The following is a 21,248-nucleotide window of genomic DNA, read 5'->3' on the forward strand; positions in this document are numbered from 1 at the left end:
CTCCCTCCCTGGCCACCAGCACAAGAGCTTTTCAGTTCCCAGAGCTGTGGAACAATTGGGAAACTCTAGGCAGGATCCACATGACACTGAGTACCAGAGTCAAAATAACTGGGGTCCACCAGAAAGAAGCCAGTTAACAGATTGGTCAAGACATAGTCAGTCTATTTTATACATTTTGATAATTCTAGATGTTGAAGAAGATTCCCTTCTTAGAATACTGCCTTGTCAATAACAGCCTGATTATGTATTGACCAGAAATTAATTTTGCCAGCATAAAAGCATAGGAATAATTTAGAAAATGATTTTTTTTTTTGAGACAGGGTCTCACTCTGTTTCCCAGGCTGGAGTGCAGTGGCACGATCACAGCTCACTGCAGCCTCGACCTCCCAGGCTCAGGTGATTCTCCTACCTCAGTCCCCTAAGTGGCTGGGACTATACGCATACACCACCACGCCTGGCTAATGTTTGTATTTTTTGGTAAAGATGGGGTTTCACCGTGTTGGACAGGCTGGTCTCGAACTCCTGGGCTCAAGTGATCCTCCCACCTCAGCCTCCCAAAATGCTGGGATTGCAGGCATGAGCCACTGCATCTGGCCTAGGAAATGATTTGTATAAACTAAAAGCTATTGCAAAGTTCATGAAAGAAGAACAAGTGAAAGATAACAAAACAGAAAATTTGGGGGCTGAGAAAGCACCCCTAATCCCATGATCCTAAAAAGTTGTTTTTTTATTTTTACATTTTCCCTACCTCCAAGCCCCTATCTCTATTCATACTTTAATTTTATATATGGCATTTTAAAAATCATGTATTATGCCTTGTTTACACAAGTAGTACATGTTCATAATAAAAACTTAATACAGAAAAATTAATACAGATAAGAACAATTATACAATATTATAAATAGTACTTATTTATAATAATAAATATTTAATGTATTAATACAGATAAATGGTCTACAATCTTATTAATCAGAGATAACCATTGTTAACATTTTGGTTAGCCACTGTTTAGTGTGTACTTCTTAATCTAACTATATAAGTATAGACAAAGATATTTTACCTACGCACAAAGGTGCACACACATGTGGCCAAATGCATACAGACCCGAAGTTTCCTATTTAAAAAAGTACCTTTTTGGTTTAATGATAGTTTGTGAACATATTTCCATATTAATAAATACATCATAGTAAGATGATATCTTATAACCTTTCCCAGCCTTATAACTCCAGAATTATTATTTTATAATCCAATGATCAGGGATGCTGCATTGAAAATATATTCATTACTCAAGTTATGACCCATTACCCATTCTGTATCCTGCACAGGACATGGGGAAGTACAGACATATCTACCATTTATTAAACCTGCTTAGTATGTACCATGCCTTGTGCCATTGTCACATTACAAATGTCTCTTACAACAACCCTGTGATATGGGTACCATTGTTCCTAGTGGATGAAGAAACTGAGAGAAGCTCTGAGTGGGTATTTCAACCATTCTCAGACCTAGAAAAAGTAGAAGGGCTCCACACTGAAGACACATCTGTCTGACTTTCAAGCCCACTCTTGTTCTCTGTGGGACTCATTTGGGAGTTGAGCTGTGGTAGTTAGGATATGATTAGAGAATGGACTAGAGCAGAGTAGTAAGTGGGGACGGCAAGACAAACAAAGAGTGTCAACTTGTGTTATATCAATGATAAGTCCCATGGGCTATGAGAAACTGCAGAGATCCCTATTGGGGGAGTAGTCACAGAAAGTTTCATGGGAAGGTGGTGTCTTAGTCAGTTCTTACATTGCTATAAAGAACTATGTGAGACTGGGTAATTTTTGAAGAAAAGAGGTTTAATTGACTCATGGTTCTGCAGGCTGTACAGAAAGCATGGCTGGGGAGGCCTCAGGAAACTTACAATCATGGTGTATTATGTATTGACCAGAAATGAATTTGACCAGCATAAAAGCATAGGAATAATTTAGAATATATATATATGTGTGTGTATATATATATATATGTATGTGTATATATATATATGTATGTGTGTGTATATATATATATATATATATATATAGAGAGAGAGAGAGAGAGAGAGAGAGAGAGATAGGGTCTCGCTCTGTCATCCAGAAAACAGGGAAGCAGGCATGTCCCTACATGTTTGGAGCAGGAGGAAGAGAGCTAAGGGGGAGGTGCTACATACCTTTAAACAGCCAGATCTCATGAAAACTCACTATCACAAGAACAGCAAGGGGGAAATTCGCCCCCATGATCCAATCACCTCCCACCAGGCCCCTTCTCCAACACTGGGGATTACAATTCAACATGAGATTTGGGCAAGGACACAGACTCAAACCATATCAGGTGGAATCAGAGATGGATCTTGAAGGATAAGCAAGGCTGGCACTTTGTATGGGGTAAGGGAGCAGCAAGAGCAAAGGCTTGGTGGTGGAAATTTAACATTCAATGGTCTTGTCCTGGTAAGGAGACTCGTCTTATGAGAGGAAAGGGCTTGCCCTGGCAGGAACATACATGCAGGCAGTCATCCATGTATGTTCCTGCACAGTGTCAATGAGAGTCACTCATACTCTGACAATATTCGGGAAGCCAAGATTTGTAGAACATTCTGTTTCCATATGGTTAGTTAGTTATGAGTTTCAGAACTTGGAAACCTTGCAACCTTCGGAAAGAACCAGACTACATATTAACGGATTAAAGTTTCAAATGTCATTTTCTATTTCTGTCCAAATGAGGTTGAGACATTTTTGATGAAAAAAAATATCAAGCTTCTTATGACTAGTTTCTTGCACGGTATCTGAATGATTTGGATCACTGGTTGACTTGATGGTAGCCACTCAACACCAAGACAGAATCGTTTCCAATCATGTGGATTTTCAGTATCAAAGACAGATACTGATACTAAGTGACAGAAGTTAGGTTTCAGAGTTGAGCATGATGCTTAAATCTCTTTTCTGATTAGCTTTGATAACTCCATGTCTTTAAATTTTGTTTTATTCTTTTGCGACAGGATCTCACTCTGTCGCCCAGGCTGGAGTGCAGTGGCACAATCAAGGCTCACTGTAGCCTTGTAATCCTGGGCTCAAGCGATCCTCCAACCTCAGCCTCCTGATTAGCTGGGACTGCAGGCATGAGCCAATGTGCCCAGCTGATTTTTTTTTTTTTTGACTTTTAGTAGAGACAAGGTCTTGCTAAGTTGCCCAGGCTGGTTTCTAACTCCTGAGCTCAATCAGTCCTCCTGCCTTGGCCTCCCAAAGTGCTGGGATTACAGGCATGAGCCACCATGCCTGGCTCCATCTCTTTAAAAAGCAATCTGCCTCTTTAGTTTGATCTATCATTTGTCTCTGACCCTCCCCAGAGTAGCTTTCTTTTGAACATCCTATGTGAGGGACTACACACATTCTAAAACTAGGCTTCATCTTTTGATACAAACCAGCTTCCTGAATTCTGTGTGCAGGTATGTACTGTTTCTGCACATTTTTGTCTACATGACACCACAAACTGCTCTGACTGCTGTATTTTTTATTTTTTTACTTTTCAACCAATGATTTTGGTGAGTAGATCCAGCCTGAAGATAAGCAATAATACTTGTACTTGTTCCACTTCGACTACCCAACAGTGGCTAATGGTTCAAAGGTCATCAATAAGAGATTGGATTTGGTTTTAAAGTTCTCTTTTAAAACCAAAGAAAACACAGTGTTGCACTAGGCCCTGTATATAATGTTTGGCTTGGATGCAGGTGAGAGGTTCTTGGGAAGGCTTGATGCAACAGTCTTCAAAGACTTTAGAAATTGGCATTTCCCCAGTTTGCTTTTAGCATCCAACTTTTGTTGCTGATCAGAGTTGACACTTATTCATAGAGGCAAAGATAGAAAGAATGTGAACCCTTGGGACAGCTAAGAAGGGTGGAGGGATTGGTCTGAAAGATTCACAAGGTGACCCAAGTGGGGATTTCTTCGGCCAAGTGGCTAGAACTGCTATTAATTCTTGCTGTCTTCAGATGTGTGGTAGTGAGTCATCTGCTGGGGTAGGATTAATCTTATTTTGTAGGAATGGACAGCACAAAGATTCCACCCAGATCTTATATAACATGCTGGCCCCAGAGCTCAACACACTCTCTTTCTATAATAATTCTTAGCTACAGAGCATTTTACCAAGTTTGAATAATCACTAAGCTCAGTTCTTGAGGAAGAACGGAAGTGCCACCATACAAAGCTCAATCTTAGGGATCATATACCAACACAGATCTTTCCATTTCATACAATCAGTCCTCTCAGAAGTTGGTTTTCTCATCAACCCAATTAGTGCGGTCCTATAATCTAGGAGTTGGAAAATGGGAAATTGAGTTCTGACCCTCATTAGCTGTTAGACCCTGAGAAAATCATCTCACTTCTCTGAGCCTCCATTTTCTCATCTACAAAGTGGGCATCTATATATCTGCCCTGCGTATGTGTCAGCACTGCTGTATGAAATAAGATAGCATACATAAAAGTACTTTGGAAATCATAACTTATAACAAGTATAAGAAATTATTGTGATTACTTTGGTTTTGTAGGGTATGTTATGGTTATGTCGCCAACAAAACCTAAATAACAATTTCTAATATAAAAATATTTTTTTAAAAAAACAAGCATTGAGTACACTATAAAAATGTGGAAATCTGGGCAGCAAGTTTGGGCACAACATGGCAGTCTATGACCCCAAAACTCATTTGAGATAAACCAATAATAAAAGAGACTTTTTTACTTTAGGAGCTTCCAAATGCCCATCCTGACAAATGGTGCCCAGCTCTGAGTGATACTGGGACCCTTGAAGCATTGCTAGAAGCCCACCACCCAGATGTTCTGTGCATGTGTCCCATGCTTAGAAAACTCCTAAACTTTCCAGAAACTACCTATGATAGTTTAAGATGTTATTTACTCAAGACAGTGGCATGGGAAACAAGCTCAAATAAAAGGAGTATGCCTTTTGTGCTGAAGATCCAGAGCAGGGGTTGCCAACTTCTCTGAAGAGTCAGACATAACAAATTCCTTACATTGGGGTAAAGGGAACAGAGCAAGCACAGGTCTGGAAGTAGACAAAGATCACTAATCCAGATGGGCCTACCTCGTGATATCTCACATATACTACCATTTTAAGATCCATTTGAGCTAATAAGCACCTTTTTCTTTTAAAATGCAATGTCTAAGGCTGGGTGTGGTGGCTCACGCCTGTAATCCCAACACTGGGAGGCCAAGGTGGGAGAATCAATTGAGCTCAGGAGTCTGAGACCAGCCTGGGCAACATAGTGAGACCTGGCCTCCACAAAAAAATACAAAAATTAGCTGGTTGTGGTGACGTGTATCTGTAGTACCAGCTACTTGGGAGGTTGGGGCGGGAGGATTGTTTGAGCCTGGGAGGTAGGGGGTTGCAGTGAGCCTAGATTGTGCCACTGCACTCCAGCCTGGGTGACAGAGTGAGACCCTGTCTCAAAAAAATATAAATAAATACAATGTAATCTCTTTGAAGGTAAGGTCTATCATCCACTTATACCTTAGTGTAAGTGTCTTTAGTTAATCCTTAGTCATGTTCTCCCATCTGAGATCTGTTATAATGTAAGAATAAACATTTTGACTGAAGAGTAAGAGTAGTTTTAAAGTTTAGCATATTTTGGGGAAGGGCAGCTTGGAGTGGACAGTCAGAGGGAGATATCATAGAGTTTCTGTGGGTAAGGCAAAGAAGGGCCACCAGGAAGCAGGAGCAAAGTGCAAAAATCGAAGATGAAGGACACGACAAGACCCAGGATATGTTCTCAGCTGTTCCTGTAGGCAAGTAAAAATAATAAAGACCTGAATTTTGGTATGCTAGCTGTGGGTGGCCAATGCCTAATCTAGAGAAATGACAGTGGGACTGAATTGTTTTTCATGTTTTTTTTCAGACACAGGATCTCAGTTTGTCACCAAGATTGGAGTGCAGTGGCACAATCATGGCCCACTGCAGCCTTGATCTCCTGAGCTCAAGTGATCCTCCCACCTCAACCTCCTGTGTAGCTAGGACTAAGGTGTGCACCACCATGCCTGGTTTTTTTTCTTTTTATTTTTCTTTTTATTTTTATTTTTGTAGATACTGGGTCTCACTATGTTGCCCAGGCTGGTCTTGAACTCCTGGGCTCAAGTGATCCTCCCATCCCAGCTTCTCAAAGTGCTGGGATTACAAGTACGAGCCACCACACCTGGCCAATGGGACTGAATATTAATTTGACCTCAGGGAAAACAGAGTAGAAGGAGAGGAAAGGACACTGTGCACATAATGGTTCCCAGTCACTCATGATGATCTAAGCCACAAGGACCCCAGAACACCTTACATTTAGCCTGAGCCACAGACACAGCACAAGATTGAGTCAGTGTGGCCTTGAGTTCACTGAGCCATGGCTAACAGTCCATCAGCAGAGCCATGCTTCATCCTTTGACTGAGGCAGCGCAAGCTCACCAGGGCAAATGAAGTCTCTAGGTGAACATAGGTTGTTCTTTTCAAGTAAGTAGGGAAAGAGTGAAAGCTTTGTAGTAGCCCCAACAGTGGATATCATTTTAAGCAAATTCTGTAAGCCAAAATCCACATTTGTGCATTAGGAAAATAAGATGGAGTAGTGGACAATACAGGGTTGGATGGATCTACAGACGTGATAAAACAAGTATAGCAAAAAATTGGTGGCAAAATCTGGCTGATAGGTACATGGATGTTTACTAAAAATATTTAAGTTTACTGTATGTTTAAAATTTTTCATAATAGAAGGGTGGAGGGGCAAGAGATTCTTCCCTCAGAAAAAAAAAATCCACATTTGCAAAAGTGATCTTTTAGGGCATGGTACACTTTTCTAGAAAAGGATTTTCCTGATTAACTTTTAAACAAGCCCATCACTTCTGAGGAGTGCAGTACACAAATGAAGTGGATGTCATCCTTGCTGAAACTATATTAGCAGATTCTTCATTTCCAGGGAGAGAGGGAACATGAAAAACATAGAGAGGTCTAAAATTTCAGTGCAAATGTAACCAGTTTATAATTTTTTTAATACAATGTCCCCAAAAACTTCAAGAAAGAAAATATTCCCTCAGTTTAAAATGCATGTTAAAATCTGCTTAAGTGTGTGTGGGGGGGTTGGTCTGTGTATGTGTGTATGTATCTTAAATTCTGTGGAAATTAACATGATTTATTTAACAAAAAGCAGACCACTGAAAGAGGAGGAAGGAAGAAACTGGTCAGGCAGGCAGTTAGGGTAGGTCCTCAGTTGAGTTCTTTCAAATAAAGAACAGCTTGCAGACACAGATAAGGGAACTGGCACAGAGGTGCTTGCCTAAGGTATGCCCACAGCCACATAGATAAGAAAAGCTACACAGGAGACTTGCCTAGACATCCCTGCAATGGAAAATTCCGTCCCCTGACACATGTGCAGTAAGGGGAATAAAGCAATATGGAATAACTCAAGCAAAGGGCCCACATGTGTACTAGGAGGATGGGGTGGAGCTACCATAAATTTGCACCTCATGCAAATGAGACACCCAACCCTCATCAGTTTCTAATAAAAGCCTCTGTATTCAACTGTGAAGTGGCAACATTTTTTTGGGGGACCCCTCTCTATGGCAGAGGGCTTTCTCTCTTTCTTTTGCTTATTAAAGTCCTGCTCTATCCTCACCCTTGGAGTGTCTGCATCCTTGATTTCCTTGGCCATGAGACAAAGAACTTCGGGTGGCACCCCAGATAGAAAGGCTGTTTCACCATTACAGATCTGTGAGTTAAAGGGGGGTGAACAGAGATCTTGTGTGCAGAGTTTCCTTTATGAGGAAACAAGAGTGAGGGATCAAAAAACAGATCCACAAAAATTAGATAAGGAGACACCTTCTAAATATGGGATGATAGGGTGGTCATTCAGGTTCATGCTGCTGAAATGAGTCTACATAATTGGACTGTCCTGTTCTTGCTGACTGTAGTGAAATAAGGCAATAAAAGTGCAGTTTGGGTTTTCTCTCTCCTGCTTGGAATCATGATACTGGGGTATGGCTTGGCCTACAAAGCGCCTTCCCATTTGATTTGCTCCTCCACACAGCGCTGAGAATTTGAATGTTTGAATGGCAATTGTAATTCTCATCTCGCAGATGGAGACACAGAGACTCAGGGAGAGTCAGAGAGGTCACACATAAAGGCTAGGGCTGGGCCACAAACTCCCATTGCTTGGCACCTGATCGCTGTCTCTATGGAGATTGAACCTGAGTGTCTTGGTGACTTCAGGTACTGTGATTAGGTGTAGGATTTCAAGCTATTCCAACATAGGTTTCAGCTATGCTAAGACAGCATTCCTTAAGACAGCTGAAGCCTTTCAAAGTACTAACTTTTCTGCCTGACTCTTATTCTTGGAAATGACACCTGGAAGGCACAGCTTCCCGTTACTCTAAGTGGCAACAATTTTTGCTTCTGCCTAGACTAGCCTGTTGTCTGTCTTGCAGGGGCAGGGCTGTGAACTTTGTATGTTTTAGGACTTTCAACTGCCAGAAGGCTAGAAGAGGCCCTTAAGTGGCCTTGCTCTAATAATCAGTACCTGGTGAGTCAAGAATGCCTTTGTGTGATACAGCTCTGCTTCTCCCTACAGGATTTGCTAAGCAAAAGAGAGGATGTATTATTGTCAGAAATGATCTAGTCATTGAACTGTAGCTAGTGAAACTGCCTTTACAAAAACCCTAACAGTGAGGAAATTATGGCAGTGAAGGAGATCTGATCTGGCCAACCCTCATCTTGCCTTTAGCCTTCAAGCTGCCCTTAATTATTCCTGGGCTTATTTGGGAGACATTTAGTTTATAGTTTAATGATAATAGTCCTTTCCCAAAACTCAACTGCCTTTGTAACGCTAATGAGAAACCACCAGACTAGGAGGATAGAAAAGCCTGAATTTCATTAAGGTATAGATATCAAGGATTGCCAGCCATTATTCTGGAGGTCACAAGATATGCAACTTTCCCAATTACTCCTGCAGATAACATCACCATTGTAGAACCTAAGACTGGCCTTTTGAGATATCGTTTCAGGTTTTTTGCATGTCTGACCGAAGGCTCCACCTGGACCTGCCAACTGCTCCTGTGGCCCCACCCAGAAGCGATCAGTCCAAGAGGACAGCTTCAACTCCCTATTATTTCATCTCTGACCCAAACAGTCAGCACTGTCCATACCTTAGCTCCCTGTCCAGCAAACTATCTTTGAAAAACTCCTAACATCTGAACCTTCCATGAAACTGATTTGAATAATAACTCCATCTTCTGCATGGTGTGGCCAGCCTCGCGTTAATTAAACTCTTTCTTTACTGCAATGACATGGTCTCTGTGAATTGATTTTGTTTGTGCAGTGGGCAGGAAGGACCCCTTGGGCAGTTACACTAGGACACCTGCTCCCTAGGTTTTTGTACTCAGCATTATGGGAAAGATACTCACTCCTCTTTCTATCCCTGAACACAGAAAAGCAAACATGTTGGGAATGTCAAAATGGCAGGAGAAATTGTGCCTTTTAATCCAAAGGGATGTTTGGAGAAGAATGATCAGTCAGCTTTGTTTCCCCCCAACCCCCACCCCCTTGGCTCATTTCTTACAGGAAAAGGGGGAGGAAGAAAAGTTTGTCAGGATTTTGCAAATGAAAAACACGTCCACACTGACAGAAATAGACTGTTTTCTATTAAGGAATTTGGTCATGGGAACAATTATTTTTGAATTTATCATCATGTTTATAAAATGATATTCCAGAAAAGATTAGAAGGAGAGGAGATTTTGTGAAATAATTCCTCTAGCTTGGTTCTCTTTGTGAATGCCTCAATAAACAACGTTAGCCATATTGCTGTTGTTTTCTATTGAACTTTGACCGGGAGATTTAAAAATTGCTGCAAGTGAGACAAGAAGGTTCTCCTCTATTTTCCAATTTGTGATATTAGTGTTTTCTATTTATTAAGTTCTCCATGCCACCTAGTGTTTATCTGAAGAAATACCAGATGATTGTTAGCAAGTCCCCCAGTCCTGTGCAGGGCTTCAAGTTCATGCAGTAACTCAGTTAGACATGCTCTGTGTGACATCCCGACTGACTGAAAAGTTTGTGATGATCTTCAACACTAACACATATGACCCAATTCTTCTCCTTGAAGAAAACATTAACTTTTTTTCTTCTATAGCAAGCTTGTCCAACCTACAGTCCACGGGCCACATGCATGCAGCTCAGGACAGCTTTGAATGTGGCCCAACACAAATTCGTAAACTTTCTTAAAACATTATGAGATTTTTTTGCAATTTTTTTTTTTTTTTTTTTTTTTTTTTTTTTTTTTTTTTTGCTCATCAGCTATCGTTAGTGTATTTTATGTGTGGCCCAAGAAAATTCTTCTTCCAATGTGGCCCAGGGAAGCCAAAAGATTGGACACCCCTGGTCTGTAGGACTTACTGGCATCAAAGAAGTCTAGAATGGTCATTAGAATGGTCATGGTGGAAGGGACATTCCAGACCTTTACACCCCAGCCCACTGTTGTGCCAGGAAACCCTTGCGTACAATGCAGTGTTTCACAACAGCCTCCCTGGAACATCAACTTTGCTCTTTATTTTTTTCTTTGAAAGTATCTGAAATATATGACAGGAAAGCCAGGAGGGGCCTGAAAACCATTCAGAATCTCTGTTTCTCTCTGTGGCTGCAGCAGTAGGCAGAGAACGCACAAGAAAGAAAGGGCCTGTTTTATCTCTGGCAGGCGCTGGCCCAGCAGCAGGATCCAGGTTGTGCAGCTCACAGAGCTCTAGCTGGAAGGGCTTGATTGAATTCCTCCTCCCTCTTCCTACCCGCCTCCAAAAACAACAAACCCCTTACAAACAATGCCCATGATGTTAGCAACAATGAAGCTGTCCTTTTCAAAATGTGTCTTCTATCATTTGCCTTCAGTAATTACCAAGGCCTTCTAAATGCTACCAAAAGCTGAGCTAGGGCTGGAGAGGGTGTGGGGGCAGGGAACAGAGCTGTAGCAATGAAGTCCAGTTTTCCAAAGGGACCCTGGCAATCCTGCTGTGGCCCTTTTCTGGGTTTACAGAAAGTAGTGGTTGTCATAATTCTGGCAAACACATGCCCTGTATTTTATACAACAGTTCCAATTTCAAATAGTTTCCCTTGTCGTTCACGTAAGCACACTTGGCCTGGTCACATTATGGATTCTTTTCTTTTTTTCTTTTCTTTTCTTTTTTTTTTTAAGGGGGCTGCTTGGAAAATATGCTCACCATCTCATTAGAGCCACGGTCTAATAAGGAGGAATCCCCTTTCTGCCACCCTTTGACAAACTTCCCCACTTACTGTTATTACTTCCCACGGGGCCTGAAGGGCCACAGGTTGCTGATAGGGTGAGGGCTTGCAAAGTCAGCTGGGGGCTTGAAGAGCTGGCAACCTTGATCTACACATTTGGAGCCTATAAAGCACATTCACTTTGGGCTAGTAAACAAAATGGATCTGAATTTTTTTTTTTGTTTCTGTGTATGCTAATCTGGGCAATTTGCAAATCTTACTACAACAGACGAAATACTACTAACATGACCTTATTGAAACCCACATCTGTAGTGAGACAGGGAACCAGTCATCACAAGTGTCTCCACGCAAGGCCCCAGAGGATATCTCCAGGAGGTGAGAGCTGCATTTGACAAACTCCATAGGCTCTGAATCGCCTGTCAGTTCTGCAGAGAAAAGCCAACGTTCCTGCTGACCACATACCATACCCGATGTCCTTAATTGGAACTCTGTCACCATAACATGGAGCTCTTGGGTCCCGCCTTACCCTTGGTTTTGTTAGAGGCATTAAAAATGGGGGAACTCAGACCAGCTGGAAGGGAGGTGGTGCTGTCAAAGTGGGGAAAAAAGACAAAGAGAGGAGCTCGGCATGGTGGCTTACGGCTGTAATCCCAGGGTTTTGGGAGGCCAAGACGGAGGATCGTTTGAGCCTAGGAGTTCAAGACAAGCCTGGGCAACATACAGAGACCCCACCTCTACAAAAAGTAGAAAACATAGCCAGACATGGTGGCAAATGCTGGTAGTCCCAGCTACTCAGGAGGCTGAGGCAGGAAGATAAGTTGAGGCCAGGAGTTTGAGACTAACCTGGGCAACACAGTGAGATACCTGTCTCTACAAAAAATAAAGATTAAAAAAAAAAGCCAGGTGTGGTGGTGTGTGCCTGTAGTCCCAGCTACTCAGGAGGTTGAGGTGGGAGGATCACTTGAGCCCAGGAGTTTTAGGCTACAGTAAGCTATGATTGTACCACTGCACTCCAGCCTGAATGAGAGAGCAAGACTCTGTTAGAAGGTAGGAAGGAAAAAAGGAAAGAAAGAAAGGAGAAGAGGAAGGGAGGAGAAAAGAAAGAAGGAAGGAAGGAAGAAAAAAAGAGAAGGAGAACAAAAAAAGGAAGAAAAAGAAGAAAAGAAAGAAGAAAGACAAAAGGAGAGAAGAAAGGAAAGAAAGAAAAAGAAAGAGAGAAAAGACATTAAAAGAAAAGAGAAAAGAAAAGAAAGAAGGGGAGGGGAGAGAAGAGGAGAGGGGAGGGGAGGAGAGGGGAGGGGAGAGAAGAGGGGAGGGGAGGAGAGGGGAGGAGAGGGGAGGGGAGGGGAGGGGGAAGGGAAGAGAAGAGGAAGGGAAGAGAGGAGAGAGGGAGGGAGCTAGCCAGAAGCAGAGGAGGGCAGAGGAAGGGCACACAGGACACCAGAGCAAGAGGTCAGAACTGAGAGACCTCCAACCACGGGCTCAGGGTCAAGGCAGGCCCAAGCAAGATGGGCAAGGAGGGAGTCATCTGCCAGGCCTCCCAGGCCTTCAAGCCACACCTGCCAATCAAGTCTCCCCAGCAGGATCTCAGGAAAAAGATGAGTGAGTATTCTGTTACTGCAAATATTCTCATTTCTTTGAGCTATATCACCGTCTTCTGTCTCACTCTCTTTTTCTCTCTTTGTGAATCTCCTTCTTCCCCTTCCCCTGTTCTATCATTCTGTTAACCTGCCTTCTCCATGCATCTATTCGTCTTTTTTCCTTTCTTTCATCTGGCAGCTCCAAAAGCACTTTCTGATCCATGGAGTTTCCAGTAGCTGCTCCCTTATTGCTGTGGAATCAGGGGTGCCAGGGTCCTTGAGCCTCAGAGCTGCTTCTTTGAAGGACAACCTACTCCTTTCCCCTGGCCTCCCCTTTCCTGTGGCCACCATGCCCCAGACAGCAGGGCCTCCCCTAAAGAGAGCTTGCTCTGGTGAGTAGAGTGGCTTCAGCAGGACCCAGTCTTTTGAGTCACGGTGTGGTCTTGGGGTCTGGGCCCCCAACTCTGGCAGGAGCAAGACTTGAAGCTCCACAACCCAGGGCTTTGGCAGCCCCTCCGCAATTTCACGGTATAGGCTCTGTGGCCTACATGGAATGCAGGTCCTGCTAAGAGCCCCCACCATTAACTGCCTGCTCTGGACTAAGTGACATCAGACTAAAAAGTAACATTCTGGGCCGGGCGTGGTGGCTCACACTTGTAATCCTAGCACTTTGGGAGGTGGAGGCGGGCGGATCACCTGAGGTCATGAGTTTGAGATCAGCCTGGCCAACATGCCGAAACCCTGTCTCTGCTAAAAGTACAAAAAGTAGCTGGGCGTGGTGGTGGGCACCTGTAATCCCAGCTACTCAGGAGGCTGAGGCAGAAGAATCACTTGAACCTGGGAGGCAGAGGTTGCAGTGAGCCGAGATCGCACCACTGCACTTCAGCCTGGGCGACACAGTGAGACTCTGTCTCAAAAAAAAAAAAAAAAAAAAAAGCAGAACATTCCAAGCTGCTGTTCTTTAAAAATAAATAAATAAATAAATAAATAAATACTGCAATGTTTAAAAACCTCTAAAAAAGTATTTCCCAAACTTCTACTCCCTGTTCTTAACTTCAGTGGCTGCTTGGGGGAAATAGATCCCTTTAGTTTCTCTGCTCTGTTGTGTTAACAAAATTGTTCCTCGAATGTTACCTTAGATTAATCTGGAGAGGAGAAAAACAGATCCAACTCTGCAGCCATCTCTTATTGCTACAGAATATTTGAGGGAAAATTTGCTGAAAGTAGATTTTCATACCACTGGGAGCCAATGAGTCAAAAATGGAAAAACTTAAAATATTTCAAAAGTTGAAGTAGTGTCACTGACTTACTCTGCTGGGTTTTGCCTAGAATGAAGGCTGGTCCTCCAAAGTCAGAGACAGAGAAAGGAAAGGCAGCAATTGGATGGGAGACTCACTTAGGTCCGAGGGTCCGAATGACTGCTCGCCAAGCTAAAGGGTAGGGAAGGGCCACTGAATAGGGCCCAGCTCTGCAGCCCTATTCACAGTCCCATTCAGTCCCTGTCTCCAAGGAGCGACCGGAGGTCAGGGGGAAGTCCGGACAGCTGCACTTTGCAACTTGGAAGTAAAACTCCAAGGCTTTGATCTTTTCTTCTTCTTCCTTCATATTTAATCTTGTGTTTTTAATTTCCTTCTTTATTGCATATTTGACAAACCCAACTACTGAATCGGTGGACTCTTGTAAATAATGCACTGTGTTTCCTCCTCCAAACCCAAGAGGCTTGGGCCCATTTGACCTCTGTGGTTTATGCAAAATCACCATGGGCCCCCGAAGAAGATCTACATTTCCAAAAGTCACATAATCATTGACACTCACACTGAAAGGGGCAGTTGAGATCATTCTCATCCAGCCTCATCATTTTACAGATGAAACTGCTGTCCAGAGAAACTGGGAGGCATGTGAAATGTCACAGGCTGAGACCCAAAACTCCCAACTCCCAATCCAAATTATTTAACGGCATTACAAGGTTTAGTGGTTTGAATCCATGCCTGATAATGGATGTATTTAAGGGGCCACGGTCATGCAATGTATTTTCTAACATGAGTGTATATGTGTACACACACATATCCATAGACATGTAATCTCCACTTAGGATCAAAAGAAAAAAACATCAGAACTTCCTGTTGGGTTAGTGACTCATGAATACCCAACCAAACCACCATGGGCACTGTAGCTTCTTTACATAAGTCCCTGACAAACAACACATTTTATCTCTGGTCAAAAGCTACTGGTATCACTCTTTTGGGGGTAAAGTCACAGGATATTCTCTGGGATGCCCACCCAAATCCCATAGCCATCCTATCTGTGTTGCCTACCAAAAAGGCAATAGTGCCACTAAGGATGGCGTCTCTGACTCTGATATCAGCTCTGTCTCCACTGGTTTCCCCAGCTCTCTGATCTTCCGGACAGACCTGCTCCTTTCTGTTTCCTTCTCAGTGAGGGAGGAGATGAAGGCTTAATAGGGACTTCTCAACCTTGTCAGCATGAAATAGAGAAAGGGAGCTCACATCATGATCTCCATTGGTGGCCCTATCGGGGAAGGTCTGATGTTACACCAGCTCCTCCTAACTTTCTCCTGTACCCTTCAACTTACATGTCCTTCTCAGATCAACCTTCTCTGCAGGTATACATCCTATAATTGCTGATGCCAGGTGTTGGACATCAGATGATTATACCCACACTAAACTCATGGTACCCCATTTCTAAAACCCTCCTCTAATGAGAAGAGCACCTGCCTGTGAGCTTCAGACTCAAGTTACCCAATACCAAAAATCTTGATCTTCAACGTTGACTCAAGTGGGCTACTTCTTTAGGTAGAGCAGCATCTAACCTTGAGGCATCTGAAATACCCACTCTGTGATACTTGGTGGATGGTTAACCCTCTATAAACAGAAATATAGTTTGGATATTTGTCCCCACCCAAATCTCATGTTGAAATGTAATCCCCAATGTTGGAAGCAGGGCCTGGTGAGAGGTGTCTGGATCTGGGGTGGATCCCTCATGAATGGCTTCAGCCATCCCCTTGGTGATAAGTGAGCTCTCGCTCTGAGTTCACATGAGATTTGGTCATTTAAAAGTGTGTAACACATCCCCCTCCTCCTGCTTTTGCTCTGTGAAGTGCCTGCTCCCACTTCACCTTCTGCCATGATTGAAAGGTCCCTGAGGCTTCACCAGCACCATACTTCCTGTATGAGCCAATTAAACCTCTTTTTAAAAATAAATTACCCATTCTCAGGTATTTCTTTATAGCAATGCAAGAACAGCCTAATACAGACAGCTATAGCCATAAACAGCTATATGCACTATGGAATCATAGATATATGTTCATACCAGAAATCGACTTTGTTGAATTTATTCTTTCTGTCAATATTTTACTTTCATTCATTCATTCATTTATTCAACAAACATTTACATGTCACATGGATGGCTCCTTGAAGATTCAGCTGAAATGCCACAGTTTCAGAAGAACCTTCTCTGACCACCTAAAGAACCCACCAACCTTCAGGCCCTGCCATCGGGTGACCCTTTTATTTCCCTCAAGACATTTACCATAATCAGAAATTATCTTATGGATCGAGTTACTGTCTCTCTCCTCCAACCAGAATGTAAGCTTCCTGAGGACAGAGGTCTTGGCTGTCTTGTCCACAGCTATATTCCAATACCTATGTTTTCCTTTCTGGAACCTAGAGGTTAGCACAAAGCCTGTATAGAAAAGGTAAGAAATATTGATTAGAGATTGTGCAGCAGCTTAAAAGAATGGGGAGGGCTCAATATGTATCACCATGGAAAACTCTCCAAGTGAGACTGTTTTGTGACAAAAGCCAAAAAATCTGCCTAGTTTAATATCATTTAGGCTTCAAGAGAACACTCTAAACCAAACTGTAGATTTCTGTATATACGTATTCCTATGTAAATGCATCAAAAGGGTCTGGATAAAGAGGAGGGAACACTTCCAAACTCATTCTGTGAAGCCAGCATTACTCTGATACCAAAGCCAAACAAACACAGAATAAGAAAACTACAGACCAATGTCCCTGATAAATAAGGATTTTAAAAACTCAATAAAATATTAGCAAACTGAATTTAACAGCACATTAAAAGGATTCTACTCCATGACTATGTCGAATTTATACCTGTGGTTGTGATCTGTGTCCCTGCCCAAATCTCATGTCAAATTGTAAGCCCAGTGTTGGAGGCGGGGACTGGTGAGAGGTGACTGGATCATGGGAGAAAAGTTATCATGAATGGTTTAGCAACATATCCTCAGTGCTGTCCTTATGAATTATCACAAGATCTGGTTGTTTTAAAAGTGTGTAGTACCTTTCCCCTGTCTTCCTCCTGCTCTGGACACATAAGACATGCCTGCTTCCCCTTTTGCCTTCCACCATGAGTGTAGGTTTCCTTAGGCCTCCCTAGAAACTGAGCAGATGCTGCCATGCTTCCTGTACAGCCTGCAGAATCATGAGCCAATTAAACCTCTTTTCTTTGTAAATTACCCAGTCTTGGGTGTTTTTTTATAGCAGTGCAAGAATGGACTAATACAACCTGGATGCAAGGATAGTTCAACATACAAAAATCAATCAATGTAAGCCTGGTGTGGTGGCACATACCTATGGTCTCAGCTATTCAGGAGGCTGAGGCAGGAGGTTTGCTGGAGCCCAGAAGTTAGAGACCAGCAGGGGCAATATAGCAAGACCCTCATCTCAAAAAGTTAATCAATGTGATAAATCATGTTAACAAAGTAAAGAACAAAATCCACATGATCATCTAAATTGATGAAGAGAAAGCATCACTCAAATGAAAATTCAATACTTTTTCATGACAAAAACACTCAAGAAACTTGGAATAGGAGGACAGGCCATATATGGAAAGCCCACAACTACTGTCATATTCAGTAATGAACAACTAGAAGCTTTTCCTCTAAGATCAGGAATAAGACAAGGATGCCCACTCTTGCCACTTCTATTCAACATAATACAAGAAGCCCTGGCCAGAGCAATTAGGCAAGAAATAAAATATGTTCAAATTGCAAAAGAATAAGTAAAATTACCTCTGTTTGCAGATGACATGATCCTTTATGGAAAAAAGCCCTAAAGATTTCACACACACACACAAAAAAATCTGTTGCAACTAATAAAGAATTTCAGCAAAATTGCAGGATGCAAAATCAACATGCAAAAATTAGTTGTGTGTTTTGTGTGTTTTTTTGTTTGTTTGTTTGTTTGTTTGTAGCACAAGCGACAAAAGCAAACATAGACAAGAGGAACTACATCAAACTAAAAAGCCTCTGCACAGTAAAGGAAACAATTAACAGAGTGAAAAGGCAACCTACAGGATGGGAGAAAATATTTGTAAACCATGTTTCTGATAAGGGGTTAATCTCCAAAATATACAAGGAACTCCTACAACTTAATAACAGAAGAATAAATAACCCAATTTAAAAGTGGGCAAAGGACTTAAATAAACATGTCTCAAAAAAGACATGCAAATAGCTAACAGAAATATGAAAAGATGATCAACATCACTAATCATCCAGGCAATGCAAATCAAAACCGCAATGAGATATCACCTCATACCTTTTAAGATGGCCATTATCAAAATAATAAAAGATAACAGGCATTGGCATGAGTGTGGAGTAAAGGGAACCCTGTACACTGTTGGGAATGTAAAATGGTGTAGCTGCTATGGAAAACAGCAGTAAGGTTCCTCAAAAAATGAAAAATAGAACAACTATATGAACCAGCAATCCTACTTCTGGGTATACATCTAAAATAATTCAAAACAGTATCTCAAAGAGATATCTGCACACTCATGTTCATTGCAGTGTTATTCACAATAGCCAAGAGGTGGAAACAACCCAAGTGTCCACTGACAGATGAATGGATAAAGAAAATGTGGTATATACACACAATGAAACAGTACTCAGCCTTAAAACATTACTAAGCCTTAAAAGCCTTAAAACATTACTCAGCCTAAAAAGCCTTAAGCCTTAAAAGCCTTAAAAGGAAAGGACTTCTAACACATACTACAGTGTGGATAAACCCTGAAGACATTATGCTAAATGAAAAAAGCCAGTCACAGAAGACAAATAATGCATAATTCCACTTATATGAAGTGTCTAAAAATATCAACATCACAATAATAGAAAATAGGTCTGGGTGGACGGAGAAGGGGGAATTGATGTTTAAGGGGCATAGAGTTTCAGTTTTGCAAGATTAAAAAGTTCTAGAGATCTGTTGCATAACAAATTGTATATACTTAACACTACTCAACTCCACACTTAAGATACTAAATTTCATGTCATGTGTTTGTAACCACAATTTAAAATAAAAATTACAAACAAAAGAAAAATTGGGGTAGATATAGAGGGAACTGGAACAGGGGAGTCAGAGGAAAACTTTTGATTTTTTTCTCTTTTTTAACATTGAAACTGTTCTCAGTTATTACTTGTGTAATTGAAATCATTGTTTAAAGTTTTAGGAAAAAAAATCAGAAAAGGACCCTACTCTGCAGGCATTTAGAGTCTAGTGAAAGAGACATTCATCTACACAAAGCATGCACGGGCCAGGGGAGTGTGGTGGCACCAGGTGCAGTGAATATGGGGGACAGAAAACTTGTTCCTCCTGGGCCAGCAGAAAAGGACTCATGGGGGTGGCGGTGGTCATTTGGTGTCAGACTCCAAAGACAGGTAGATATTTGTCTGGGGGAAGGTTAGTCTAGGCTCTAGAGAGCACACCATTCAAAACCTTCCACTGCAATTTCCAGGGGTTCAGCTGCAATATATCTAAAGCACACTTAGCTCAAATAATACCATGAAATATGAGGGAGGAAGAAGTCTTAAAGACCCCTTTGGAAAACACTTGATAAAATAGCTAAACTAATGTCAAGAAATGCTAAAGCTCTAAAGCTTATTATATGCATACACAAAGTGATCTAAAGCAGAGTTGGGGTATGCCAGACCCCACAATCATTTCATACAGTTCAGTTTAGCCTAACAACATGACTGCATAGAATTCCTTGGAGGATTCACTAAGTAAGTAAGAATGATTTTCCACCAGCAAGCTTTTTAAATGTCTGTATATACATCTGCAGTGCTTGAGGGGGATTAAGACATTTGCTCTCTTTCATTCTTCCATGCATTTGCGCATACACTATTAATTTGCTCAGCAAACCATTTTATTCATGGCTAGAGCAAAAGAAGCTTTAACTCAACTGTTGTCTGAAATTCAAATGGGTAGGGTTTAAATGAGAGGGTCCACCATACAATCAAGATATTTATCTAGTCAACTCTTAGTTAGCACCCTAAATAGAGGAGTAGTGTTCACAGAGTGCCAAAAGCATTTTGCTTTCTTTCAGGGATACTGACATTGAATTTTTATTTTCATCATCCCATTTGCCTTTCCTATTTTGTTTTCTTCAGGTGAAACAAGAAAACCAGTTCACAGTCCAGAGTTCCTCGGCTGGCTAGAATAACAGATAAAAATAGCCAGGTTATGAGGTCTAACTTTCCCAAGGGACCACATTGCAGCTACGATTGCTCACAGTAACCTGTTAGCTCCTTACTGCCTCCCACATCTCCAGGGCTGGCAAGAAAATGCCAGATCCCAGGCTACAGTGCAAGGTCATTTCCAAGAACAAATCGTTCAAAACTCTGAAGTCAGGGGTAGCAGCTCCACTTTAGTCCAGAAATCTGCCAACTCAGGTGTAGTGTAGCATCTTCTTTTAGGAAGTAGTATAACACTGTAGTTAAAAGTGTGGTCTTTGAAGCCAGTCATCCTGGATTTGGATCCCAGCTCTGCCACTTGCCAGTTGTACGATCTTGGACAAGTCACTTAACTTCTCTGTGCCTCAGTTTTCTCATCTGTTAAATGGGTGTAATGATCATTGTGAGGTTAAATGAGTTCACATGTGTAAGATGCTTAGGTTAATTTTAAAGCTGCCAATACATCCAGCTTGGGCAACATGGTGAAACCCTGTCTGTACTAAAAATACAAAAATAAGCCAGGCATGGTGGCATGTGCCTGTAGTCCCAGCTACTTGGGAGGCTGAGGTGGAAGGATGGCTTGAGCCCAGGAAACAGAGGTTGCAGTGAGTTGAGATCATGCCATTGCACTCCAGCCTGAGTGACTGAGACCACCATCTCTAAAATAAAAATAAATAAATAAATAAACTGCAAATGTATGCTAACTCTTCATTGGTTCTTCCTTTCCTTGGGTCAGCATAACACCTCCAGGCCTCCCACAAGGCTCATGCAATCTTCAACCTTCTGGTGGCTACGTATTCATGGGGACATTTGTCACATGGTATTGTTAATCTGTTGCATTGTTAATCTATCTGTCTTCCGCCAAGATTGTAAGCATCTTGAGGGCAGGGCCAAGTCATTCT

This window comes from Pan paniscus, chromosome X, assembly GCF_029289425.2.
Source record: "Pan paniscus chromosome X, NHGRI_mPanPan1-v2.0_pri, whole genome shotgun sequence".
Lineage (NCBI taxonomy): Eukaryota > Metazoa > Chordata > Mammalia > Primates > Hominidae > Pan > Pan paniscus.